The sequence below is a fragment of the Myotis brandtii genome, unplaced genomic scaffold (assembly GCF_000412655.1).
Source record: "Myotis brandtii unplaced genomic scaffold, ASM41265v1 scaffold314, whole genome shotgun sequence".
Classification (NCBI taxonomy): Eukaryota; Metazoa; Chordata; class Mammalia; order Chiroptera; family Vespertilionidae; genus Myotis; species Myotis brandtii.
The window spans coordinates 2,759,592-2,772,243 of NW_005362033.1; the positions used below are offsets into that span (position 1 = coordinate 2,759,592).

At 53.7% G+C, this 12,652-nt stretch overlaps 1 protein-coding gene across 3 annotated transcripts in view; it reads left to right on the forward strand.

Annotated features, from left to right (window-relative positions):
• The window catches only part of SPECC1 (sperm antigen with calponin homology and coiled-coil domains 1), a 229,979-nt gene that overhangs the window by 23,090 nt on the left and 194,237 nt on the right, over positions 1 to 12,652 (forward strand). Inside the window, exon 1 of one of the 3 annotated variants that reach the window (XM_014542864.1) lies at positions 9,359 to 9,381. The exons of the other annotated variants lie outside the window; for them this stretch is intronic. The gene's annotated coding sequence lies outside the window, so the exon portion shown is untranslated. Of the gene's footprint in view, positions 1 to 9,358; positions 9,382 to 12,652 lie in introns of those variants that run through there. 3 annotated transcript variants of the gene reach the window in all.

Sequence of the window (12,652 nt, forward strand, 5' to 3'; positions counted from 1 at the left end):
GGGGGTAGAGGGAGGAGGCCGTCAGCGGCCCTGGGGAGCAGAGCCCGCTGCTTCCTGAGGAAGCTTTGCTCAGATGCTGGCTGCCTGGGCCCCTCAGTGCGGTTTTCCTCCCGGCACCAAGCCCCAGAATAGTGTAGCGGACGCTGGCTGAGGTCAGCACTCCCGGGAGCACAGAAGCCAAAGGTTTTGCAGTAAGTACATGGTTGGTTATTATTTAAGACGGGGATGGGAAATCTTAGAACAGCTCTGTCTGGGGAAAGACATTCTTCTGTTTTAGGTATAATGTTGAACGTACATAGTGAATCTTGATATGGCTAAGGCATTATTAAAACATTTATTTGTGGTTTGCGGACCCGATAAGCTAATACTACATGCATACTTTCGGGGGCTAAAAATGGATTGGAAACTCATCTTCTACATCTTGAAAAAGTCGTCTTGTCTCACTGCCTGTTTTGTTCATCTTGCAAAGAAAGCAAGGACAGTGCATGCCGGCCCCTGGTGAGATGCCCACGGCCCTTTGAGAGGCGGCCTCTCTGCGGCACTGAGCATGGGCGCGGGGGTCTGTGCACAGCCGAGGCGATGGGCGGCCTCTGCGCATCCTCTCCATCACGCTGCAGCCTTACAGCCTGCGGAGAGCTGCCTGCCTGGCTGGCTCTTAAGTCCCAGAGGTTCTGGAGCCTTCTCCCCTGAAGATTAGCACTTGGGAGTGTGCCCCGCCGTCCTGCAGAGGGCTGATAGGGTCCCGTGCTCCATATCTGGGCCAGGCACCCTCTTATGAGGCGGAGCCGGCAGAATCTCAAGGATGTGGCTGAGATCGAGGCTTTTCTCGCAGCGACGGCCTCTTATATGGGCCCAGGGTAGCCAGTGCAGTATTTCATCCCACCCCGTCTCCCCAGCGAGGGGTTCAAACTGCTTTCCTTACAGTGTCTTCACCACTCTATTTTCTAGAAATCAAGTTTGGGATTTTTATTTCCTTTTCACACTGAGCTAACTTCTTACTAGAATGAAATATTTAGCTCAGCCATACAGAAGTTTCCTGAAGATCGTGATTCGCCTCCTGAACCAGAGGCTGAGGCGGGCGCTCTGCTGGAGCCTCTCTCTGCTGTGGCTCACGGTGCACATTCCCCCGCGGCTCCTCTCGCAGTCCCGTTTCACTTCCCCCATCCCCGCCTTTGCCAAGCGAGCTTACGGGTAAGTGTGGTCTGTTCTCAGCAGGAAGAACCCACAAAAGTAGAGGAAGTCAAAAGTAACAATACTGAACTTGCAGTTGAAACAAAAACACTTCATGTGAAATATTTTTCCCTTATTTCAAAAACACCTTGGATTTTTTTAATGGAAAAGTCGCATTCTTGAGTGCTTACTGAGTGGTGGGACAGCATCTGATTCTCACAGTGGCCCCATGAGGTGGTTACAGTTTGGTCTTCACAGGTGAGCAGACTGCGGCCTGGAAGGTGGTATAACAGCCAAGGTCACCTGATGGGTGGGGGAGTGGTGCAGCTGGAATTGGAACTTGGGTCTTTTAAAATCCAGAGTAAGTTTAGAAATGAGAAAAAACAGTGACTCAATTCCATGCCCTAAAACAGCTTAAAATTTCTATATTTCTTTCTACCTGACCAGCTAGATATTAGAGCATAAGTTTTTCTGTGCTACTGGTTTCACAATTATTTTGAAGAGTGTGTAATGGTCTAGTAAGTGATTGTTCTGTAAGTTACTTAACTATTCCCTCTTCTTGAAAATTGGGTTGCTTTTCTTTTTTTGTTTGCTTGGTTTTGCTATTATGAATAATACTTCAGTAACTATCTTATTCATATAATTTTTTCATGTGTTTGGATTATATATGTAGAATAGATTCTCAGATATGGGGTTATTGGGTACAGGGGGCATGCATATTTGAATGGTCCTTGGTATATGCTGCTAAATTGCCTTCTATCAACACTCTGTGTGAGAGTACCAGCTTAATTTTACCCATTCCACCAATGACAGTATCATTAAAAAATAAATAAATGAAACAGGCAAAACAGAAGCCCTTTTTTAAATTTTGCATTTCTTTTAATATAGTTAGTTACACTGAACATTTTTTCACACATTTATTTACAAGTTGTGCATTCTCCTTTACTCATTTGTCTGTAAGGATCTTAATGCCTTTTTATTTCTTGCTAATTTATACTTTGTACACTCACAGGAGTGAGGTAGGCCCGGGTGTGTGGTAGCCAGGAGGCAGGACCCCCCCCCCCCACCCCTGAGACAGCCCCGGAGGCACCTGGGGCTGCAGTGATGGGCCTGAAGGAGGAGCCTAAGGAATGGCCCCTGGGAGTCAGCAGAGGAGCTGGGGAAGGACTGATGCCATAGATACAGGAGGTGAAGGATGAGATCTGGGCTGTGAATAGAAGTCTTTGCCGAGCCTGGGGGTTGAGAACCTCTCTGGCTCCCACTCTTTACCAGGACCTGACTGGTCTCATGGATGAGTCTGAGCATCAGAGAGGAAGGGCCTCCAGAGTCCTGGCGTCACCTGTGCTGCAGGCAGGGGCTCTAGCGCTGAGAAATGCTCCAGCAGTTTTTGTGAATGGGCATGAGCTCTGGCAATGTGGGGCAGTTTTTGTGAATGGGCATGAGCTCTGGCAATGTGGGCATCTCCTTGGCCATCACCAGGGAGGGCTGGGCCCACCTGACAGGCTCAGGGTAGGGAGGGTTGGTCTGCAAGGGCCTTCCTTGTGCTCTGCCCCAGCCTGGTATCAGGAGGCTGCTGTGCCTTCATCCCTGCAGCCACGGGGCCTTTGCATCCCTCACACCAGCTTTCCCGCCTCCTGCCACAGTATCTCTTCCCCTTGCCTTGCTGTTCTCTCCACTGGTCAGTGTTCTCTTCCTTTCCACCTGGCTGATGCCCGCAATCCCGGGAGTCTCTTCTTCACGGAACCTGCTCAGGCTTTCCTCCATGACTTGATCACACTTCCCTTAGGGCAGCTCTAATGGCACCATGTGACCCCCCTCAGGCATTTTTCCCCTTGAAATCTCGTATTTTCAGGACTGTGTTCTGCATCAACCCCAGGCGAGCAGGGGTCTTATTTACTCATCCCTGTATGAGAGAACATGCACAGCAGGGGCTCCGCGGTGAACACACGCATGGAGTGTCCTCAGCTGCTTCCTTGTATGAACAGCGAATCCCTGCCATTCCTTTGGGCTGACTGTCCTATTCCCAGGGCAGCGAGGGGCAGGAGAGGCTGGAGCTGTGGGACGTGCGAGCAGGTGTACATGTGAACCATGACAGGGGCCTGTATTGATTGGATAGGGGGCGGGAGTGACAGGATCTGGGCTGTTTTGAAAGGAGCACTGCGCGTCGGGTGAGCCAGAGGTGGCAACAGATCCTGGTGGACGAGCAGCGTCGCCTGAACATAGAGCCGAAGACACGCGGCCCTTCTGGTGGCCAGGAACCCATTATCTGTTGCTCTGGTCAATGCTCTCACTTTTCACAGAAGAGCCACAGTGCATGGTGCTGAGTTCCTCACATTAAAGTACACACAGAACTTTAAAATTAACAAAGTCACGCTGCTCCATGGCTGTGTGCACCAGGGTAGCCGTGCTGTGCCCATGACCGCCAGCCCTTCCCCGGGGGACCTGCCCAAGGACGCCTGGTCCTGCAGCCTCTGCTTCCTCGGTCACAGAAAATACTGAGTTGCTACCAGTCACACGAGGATGAGGCACTCTGACCTGCAGAGTAGAGAATAAACTCCCACCTGGCTTTCGGGCCCACCGCCTGCTGCCAGCCCTTATTCCAGTGCTGCTTGTACTGCTTGCCTCGGCGCTCACCCACGCTGCCACACCAACCACTCCGCACAGCCCCTGTAGTCAACTGCCTCAGCCCACTGCCCTCTGGGATGCCCCTTCTGCCAGTGCCCGCCTGTCACTCCTCCCTCCTTCTGAGCTGTATGTGTCTGCTGGGGCTGCCGTAACAGAGAACCACAGGCCGAGTGGCTTAGACGATGGAAACTTATTTTCTCAGTCTGGAGGCTGAAAGTCCAAGACCCTGGTGTTGGCAGAGCTGGTTCCTTCTGCGGCCCCTCTCCTTGGCGTGTCTTCTCCCTGTGTCCCCATGTGGTCTCTTCTCTGTCTGTGTCTGTGACCCAGTGTCCTGTTCTCATGACACCAGTCATTGGATTAGGCCCACACCGATGCCCTCATTTTATCTTCCCTCCTTAAGGGCCCTGTCTTCCAATACAGCCACATTCTGAGGAGCTGGGGTTCGGGCTTCAACGTATGGACTGGGAGGGCACAGTTCAGCCCCTAACAAGGTGCCAGCTCCAATACCCCGTTATCCTCAAGCATCGCCTGTTCACATGCATCAGAGCCCTTCAGTGGACCAACTCTGTCCTTTGATATTTATCCATTCATTTGTCTGAAATACCCAGAGACACTCACTGAGCACCTTCTGTGTGTCAGGGATCCACTCGATGCCCAACCTGCAGAGGCAAAAAATATGGTGCCCTACTCGGATGCTCAGGTGAGAGACAGACAGACCAGTTATAGCAACTGCAACACAGCGTCACGGGCCAGCGCCCAGGGGAGGGCACCAATCCAGAACCGGATCGGAGCGAGCAGAAAGCTCCTGGGTCAGGATGGCGGCCAGCAGTCAGTGAGTCAGTGCCATGAGGGTGGGCAGACCAGGGCCGCCAGAGGGGTGGTGTGTGGAGGCCTGGGGTGCAGGGGCCGTGGTGCTGTTAGGGAGAGGCATGGGGGCGGGGCTACCACAGGTGAGAGAGAATGGCAGGTGGGTGCGAGGCCATGAGGAGCCTGGTGCCTGGGGTTTGGTCTGCAGTTGTTGAACAGGGGTGGGCACGCGTGGGCATGCGTTGTAGAGAGCTCACGAGCAGAGTGGCGGCCGGCGGCTGTGGGCCTGACCAGGTAGGGAAGCCAGTGGCGATTCTGATCCCACTGTGATGTGAAGCCCTGGGAATAAAGAGCAGAGGAAGGTCCGGGAGCGGTTTTGGAATCAGAGTGACAGGACTCGGTGACTGGCTAGACGCAGAGGGTGAAGGACAGGGCAGGTTCATCAGCTCCCCAGTGTCTGAGTCTCAGCAAATGCCCCATTTTGAATGTGTGATTCCGTGGCTTTTGCTAAATGTATGCACCATGCAGCCACCACTACAGTCAAGGTGTTGAACATTTGCATCACCCCAAAGTTCCCTCTGTGCCCTTTTCCCATCCGCCACCACCCTGGCCCCTGGCCCCATGCAAACACTGATCACCTTCTGTCACTCTGTTATTTTTGCCTCTCCTAGAATTTCATATCATATCAATGGAGCCATACACTATGTAGTAGTTTGCCAGGTGTGGATATATTACAATTTGATGATCTATTTACACGCGTCTGTGTGTGTGCGCGCGAGCATGTACCGCCCACCTGCGGATGAATCTTCCGCCTCTGATCATTTAGGAAAGTAAGTCCCAAGTTTGGCTGTTCAGAGCCACCCTGGGAGCTTATTAAAAATTTGGAAGCAGGACTCACCCTTCATGGACTGATCAGGATTCTGGGGAGTGAGCCCAGGCTGTGTATTTTTAACCAGCCCTGCAGGTAATTTTGCTCAGCCGGCTTGGGGAACCACTTCTCTGAGTGACGACACAGAGCAGCAGCGGTTTGCTTGTCCTGTTTGCTTATCACTAGGAGACCATCTAGTCCAAACTCCTGGCTGATATGATTCTTTCTGAGGCTGACCACACACCTTTACCTGCCACCAACCACCCTGGCCCCGTACTTCATTCCTTCACAAACAGACCATTCCCGAGCACTCGCCACATGCCGGGCACCGATGTAGACGCTGTGCAGACATGCAGAGCGAGTCCGATTTGTTGCTTACAGTTAATTGGAGGGACATGATATTGACGCACACAGTCATACAAGAAAAGGCAATAAATGTCAGAGACGCAGATAAGATGCTCGGAATTTAGAGACACACCAGTTGCCAGCTTTCTGTGGGAGGTAGTCGTCAGGGAAGGAGTAACATTTGATCTGGGACCCGAAGGGTGGGTGAGATCTGTGCACACGGGGAGTGAGTGTGGGAAAGGCAGAGCAGGCAGAGGGGACCTGGGAAGGCAAGTGACAGGCAGGAGGGGGAAGTCCTTTTGCTGCTGGGGCCATGGATGCCCAGCTTGACCGGCGCACAGAGAGGACAAAGGGGAAGGGGAGACGGGGTGGAAAGGTGGGCTGAGGGGGGGAAACTGCAGCCGCCTCCACGGTCAGGGTTTACTGACAGTTCCAACCCTCTAGTCACTTGGTCTCTCCGGGGACCAGTCCCATCCAGAGGCTCTCTGGGGGCCCTACCCTAAGTCACCTCATTAGCATAAACTCAGGTGTGCTCCAGGGGGCTCCTCGTGAACCACCAAAGACACTCCTGCCACTCAGGATCCGAGGGCTTTGTGAGTTCCCTATAAATTCAGGAATCAGGTCCTCTCTCAGTCTTGTGTTTTGCAGCTGCTTCCCGTCTAGTCTGTGGCTTGTCTTTTCATTTTCTTGACAATGTCTTTTGAAAAGCAGTAGTTTTCAATTTTGATGAAGTCCAGTTTATTCATTTAAAAAAATGTATATTGTGGACCATGCTTTCGGTGTTGTATCTAAGAAACTTAAGGTTGCAAAGTCCTGTCTTCTTTTAGCAGTTGTCTAGTTTTATTTAGATTTCACGTTTTAGTTACGACCCATCTTTAAGTGACATTTATTATGGACGGACGCTGGGCCCAGCGCGGTGGGGCCGCGGAGGAAGGAGACACACGCTTTGCTCAGGCTCAGCTGGGCTGGGGCGCTGGGGTGGAGAAAAGTCAGGAGCATGTTCGGTGGGTGTGAGGGGCTGCGGAGACCTGTCACATGGAGAAGCCGGGCTGCTCCTGGACAAGGGGCCTGCAGCTGAGATTTATGGGAAAGTAGGAGTTAGGGCGAAAGTAAGAATCGAGTGGGAAGCCCTTTGTTCTGGGCGTGCAGTGGCCCTGGGAGACCAGGAGACTAGAGGCAGAGCAGCTGCCAGGCGCTTGCTGAGCTGTGGGTTGGCGTGCAAGGTGCCGGCAGGAGCAGGCGAAGCCTGCGCTGCACTTTGCCCTGAGCCAGAGAAGGCGCGTGGCTCTGCGACTCGGCCGTGCTGTTCTCTGAGGACGGCGCCTGCGCTGGAAGGCCGTCAGGCGGGTCTGCATCAGGGGGAGCCATCCCAGGGCAGCCCCGGTGCTGTCCCTTCTGCTCTCCACCCCCCCCCCACCCCTCCCCGTGGAGGCAGGGCAGAGCTGGTGCTGTGCTGCTGGCCCTGTGGGTTTGCTCCAGGACCAGCAACCAACGTGCAATGCCAAGGTCATCCCAGGAGCAGCCTGAGCATTATCCCCCTGATTGTGGCGTGTGTGTGTGTGTGTGTGGCCGTTGTACATATTTAAAGCACAGCACTAGAAGGGGTTATGCTGGGAAAGACAGTGCACATTCCAGGCTCTGCATGAATTAGCCCTGCGAAGCGCAGCAGCTGCTTTCATTAGCTAGTTGGCAGTAGATAGCGAAAGCCTGTGGGTTAGAAAAGGACATTTCAGGAATGCAAAAATAAAGGAATCAGCTGTATTCAGCGATTTAACTTCATCCGGGTCAGTAGGAAGCCCAGAGCACTGGCCGACTCTGACCGCCCACTGCGCAGGGGCGGGCCCTGCCCTAAGTCAGAGCGCGTGCACCGCGGCCCTGGGGCACCAGGGATGACACAGGCGTGAGCTTAGGTCTCTGTAGCCTCTGTGCCTGTAGAAGGTTCCGGAAAGTTCTGTCTTCCCTCACTTCTTTCTGTTGATCCCAGGAGCCAACACAGACTGCTAGCAGGCTCCACGCTATGTGGCCTCTGTCTGCTGCCCGCCCCCCCCCCTCCCGGCACTTTCCAGGGTGGCTGTGCACTGCACCCCAGCCCTCACCACCCATACCTGCAGCGCCTCTGCACTGATCCGGGCACCGAGGGAGCCTTGTCCCGCACACTGCTGCTTCCCCGCCGCCCCTGGGCCCCACCAGGGTCTCTGAGAGGGACAGGCCTGAGAGCCAGGTCTCCGACGGCCCCAAGGACACACCGGGTGCAGTGGGAGACTTAGAATTTCGTGAGGAAAGAACTCTTTCAGTTGCTTCCCTCGTCCCTGCAATGAGAGCTCTCCCAGGAGGCTTCACTTCCACAGACGGACAGACAGACAGACAGACTGCAGGGCCCTCCCAGCTGCTCCCCAAGCGCCTGGGCCGCAGCCCTCAGTGTGCTGGGCTCCAGCTGAGGCCCTGCTGCTCCGAGCTGCGAGCTCGCGTGACCAGCCGCCCTTTCAGATGACCTGGGTGCCCCGTGAGTCTGTCCGAAGCCGTGGCCTCAGAAGGTCGTGCACCAGGGAGGAGGCCGCCAGCTTTGGGCAAGAGCAAGGAAAGAGCCGCAGCCCAGTCTTGATTTTCCCAAAAAGAAGTTCTGTATTTCGTCAAGCTCGGCATTTACTCTAATTACTAAATGGGCTCTCCCCCCGCCCCCCGCCACTCCGTATCTCCCCCCCACACACACACACACACCGTCAGAAACCAGCCAGGCAGCCTGGGCATCGTCAGGTGCCCCTCACCCCCCTCGCCCAGCACCCTGAGGGCCCTGTCTCTGACGGGAGATGCAGACGAGTGGTGAGAACGGGTAGGGTGGGCACATGTCTTCCGGGGGAGAGAAATGAAGCTCGTGATTGCTTTACTGGAGGGGAAACGAGCCATCTGAGGAGGCCCCATCCCATGGTCCACCCGCAGCACGGGCTGGAGAGCTCGATGCTGGGGCTGGGGGCTGTGCAGGGTGGAGAGTTCCACCAGCGCTGTGGCCTCTGAACTGGAGTGGGGATGTGGGTGGGATTCTCCCCCCAATTCGGGAGTTGCGGGGCCACTTGCTCCACCAGGGGCCTTGTGAGATGACCCCCCTGGCGGTATCGTGGCGCCGGCATCATAGCGCACGTATCAGTGCAGCCTGTGCTGCCTCTGTCCTGCTTATTTTTCCTTCGGCCAGAAGCCACTATGGCTACAGTATTGGGGACGGTGGGTGGGGTAAGGGACCTGCACCCGCACCTGGGGACAGGAGCTCTGTCACAGGCGTCCCTCTTCTGCACCCATGCTCAGCAGTGCCGGGGAGCGGTCTGTCCCCTCCGTCCTGGTTTCAGCAGTGCCAGGGCACGGCAGCCTTGGGCAGGCCTGGGGTTTGCTGGGCGGGTGGGGCGGCATGCCCTGACGTTCTTGCATTGTTCCTAAAGGAAATGGGTCAGAGTGAGTCAGAACGGCCGGCTGCACTGGCCGCCGAGCCGCTGACACCACAGGGCTCTGCCCTGGTCCCACCGACGCAGGGCTCCAGGCGGGAACAAAGAAGCAGAAAAGGTTGGATGAAAGATGAGGTATTGAGATTAGGTATTTTAAGTTACTGGGCCCTTAAACCTATGGTTACCATTGGCTACCACTTCTCAAAGCATCTAACATAAATTTAATTATTAGTATGTTTCAATTCAGATGTCTGAAATCTTAAACCATAGAAATATAAAGTATTATTTACTACTTCTGTAAAGCTAGGATTTATATCAAATATTTTAAAAGCCATCCTTCAGGAATAAGTTCCGGAAACAGATGATTTTAGGTATTTGGTGTTGAAGAATTTTAGGAAATTCTCAAGCATTTTATAAGTAAATGAGATTAATTCTTTAATGCTGCTGTTCACATATCAGCCTGAATATTGTCGAAGGTAAAAATGCCGGAAGGCTCTGTACTACATCGTGGGTTCTCCGCCCGAAGCAGTTGGGGACTTTTTTGCAACGTTGAGTGGCATTTGCAGCCTCACGGGAAGGGCTGTCGTTGCTTTATCGCGGCATCTGCACTCGCCCACGGCTCAGCACCTACTTAGGACCCATTTGCAGGGCCCATGCTGGGAGTGACACAATCTGATTTGTGTTTTAAAATAGTAGTAATTGTTAAAATTTTTAAAATTGTGGTAAAAAAATCCAACATGAAATTTACCGTATTCGCCATTTTTGTGGCTGTATTATGAAAAGACGCCCCTGGCTGCTGCGTGGGCATTAACTCCAGTGAGCAAGGCAGGCGGGGGCAGAGGCCGACTCAGGGTGAGCTGGGAGGGGGTAGGGCTCTGCCAGGAGCAGGCGGGACGTGGACCTGTCACCAGAGAGCTACTGAATGTTCTGGAGGTTTAGAGGTGAGGGTATCAGAAAGCCCTGTGAGAAAGCCTTGACTGGCCTGAGCCTCAAAGGAGGGGACAGAACACTGATTGGGGAAGGCCCAGGGCAGGGCTGAGCCGCCCCCCCCCCCCATGAGGCTGAGTGGAGAAGAACCGGCCTGGCTACACCATGAGCAGGGCAGGGGGTGGTGAGCATGGCGTGGCCAGGCCGAGGTCCGCTGGGCAGTCCTGCCTCTGGAACAAGGAGGAGCGGTGGGCCCGGGCGAGGGTGCTGCCTGCAGCGGGCCGGTGATGCTGCTTCACCTTCGCGGGGCAGACTGGGACACAGAGAAAATCATGTCTGGAAACCGCTGAACGTCGTGCCTGGCCTGTAGCTTAAAATAAGTTAAAATGAGGGGTTTTGCGCAGGGAGTGACCAATCCCAGCTAAACTTGGATGTCTGTCAGGAACTGGGAAGGCGTGAGCTCCAGGAGGCACTTCCCCAGGCGAAGGCCACAGCAGCGCCCGGTCTTTGCTGGAGAAGGTGGCTGGGCTCCCGCAGGACCCCTGCTGAGTCTGGGCTCCCAGGCTGGCCGCACTGAGCTGAGAGGCAGGAGCCTCAGGGGTGGCCCGCGATGCTCTGAGGTTTGAGCTGGGAGAGCTGGGAGGCTGTGCTGAGAATGCAGTGGGAAGTCAGGGCGAAGGGGGTCATTGAGGGTCTGTGCTGGGCACACGGTCAAATGCCCGGGGGCTGCCCTAGGAAGCTCACAGGCCAGCTTCCCAGTCGGCATGTCAGTAGACAAGTCTAGCGCCCTCCCCCTAGCCTGGGGGACGTTTCTAGATGGACATTTCTTTTTTTTTTTTGGCTCTTTATTTTTATTTGTATCCTTGTACTTTAGTGCTACTATTCTTTCTCTTTTTAAAAAATGGTATCTTTATTGTTGAGAGTAGTGCAGATGTCCCCTGACTCTTGCTCCCCTGGGAGGGGTGTGGAGTGTGAGCCAGGCCATTGGCAGGCAGGGCAGCTGCTAAGCTTCCTCGCTCCTCTTTCTCTTCGGGCCTCAGGGGCTGCCCTGTGAGCATCTCTCAACAGAAGCCACAGCTTCTCTCTGGGTCCAGCTCTCTCTGGTTTCACCTGCTTCCAGCCCTGAAGGCCTAGGGGTGAGAGTGGTGATAGCACCTTCCATAGCTGGTCCTCCCAGCCCTGCTCACACCCTTGTAAACGCTTCCTTTCCGAGCTGTCTCACGGCTGATGCCCCAGACAGAGGCCGGGCGTGCGCCGGGCCCAGAACCGGACGGAACATATTGCTGTAGATGCCGCTGCCTAAATAGATAGAAAAGTCTCCAGTTTCTTCCTGCACTAAAGTGTTTTGTTTTTCTCATCACATTTTTTTAAATTATGGCAAAATACACATAGTATAAACTCTGCCACCTTAAGCATTTTAAGTGTACACTTCAGTGTCATCAAGTTCATTCACACTGTGCAGCTGTCACCACCATCCATCTCCACAGAACTCTCTTCATCTTACAGAACTGAAATTCTGTGCCCATGGAACAGTAACTCCCAGATGTCCTCCCGCAGCCCCTGGCCGCCAGCATCCTGTTTTCGGTCTCCATGACTTTGACCGCGTTAGGCACCTCACATAAGTGGTCATACAGTTCTTGTCCTTCTGGGATGGGGTCATTTTCACTCGGCATATGTTCTCGAGGCCCAGCCATGCGGTAACGTGTCCGATGTCCTTCCTTTTTGAGGCTGAGTAATAGGCCACTGACGACACAGCACGTTTTGTTTATTCGTCACCCATCGACGTGCCCTTGGTGACTTCCACTCCGTGGCTGTCGTGAATGACGAGCCTGGGTGTGAGGTGCCTCTTTGAGACCTGCTTTCGAAGACCTGGGAGTGCACCCAGCAGTGGGATTGCTGGGTGATACGGGAATGTGATTTTTGATATTTTAAAGGACCTTTTCATACTGATGATTACATCCTTTGATGCACAAAGCCTTTAATTTTGATGTAGTCCAGTTATATATTTTTTGTTGTTGCCGTGTTTTTGGCGTCATAGCTAAGAATTCGTTGCCATATCCAACGTCACGCAGCTTTCCCCTGTGTTTTCTTCTAAAACTTACCCAGTTTTAGCTCCTACATCTAGGTCTTTGGTCCATTTTGAGTTAATTTTTGTCTATGGTGTAAGGTAAGGTCCACCTTTATTCTTTTGCATGTGAATATCCAGTTTGCTTAGCACCATTTGTTGAAAAGACTGTCCTTCCCCACTGCGTGGACTTGGCTCTCCACTAAAGCTTCATTCTTAGTTACTCTTCAGTTGATCTTTTAAAACTGTTTCTGTAGAAAAAGTTCTTCAAGTGTTTTCTTTCCACCTTCTTTTCTGCCGCCTTGGCCCATTCACTGCCAGCCCTCTGCTGCGAAGCCACAGTGCAGGCGAGGCCTAAGTGCTGGGAGTGGCCATCCCTCCGGGAGGCCTGTGGGGGGAGGCCTGTGGGGGAGG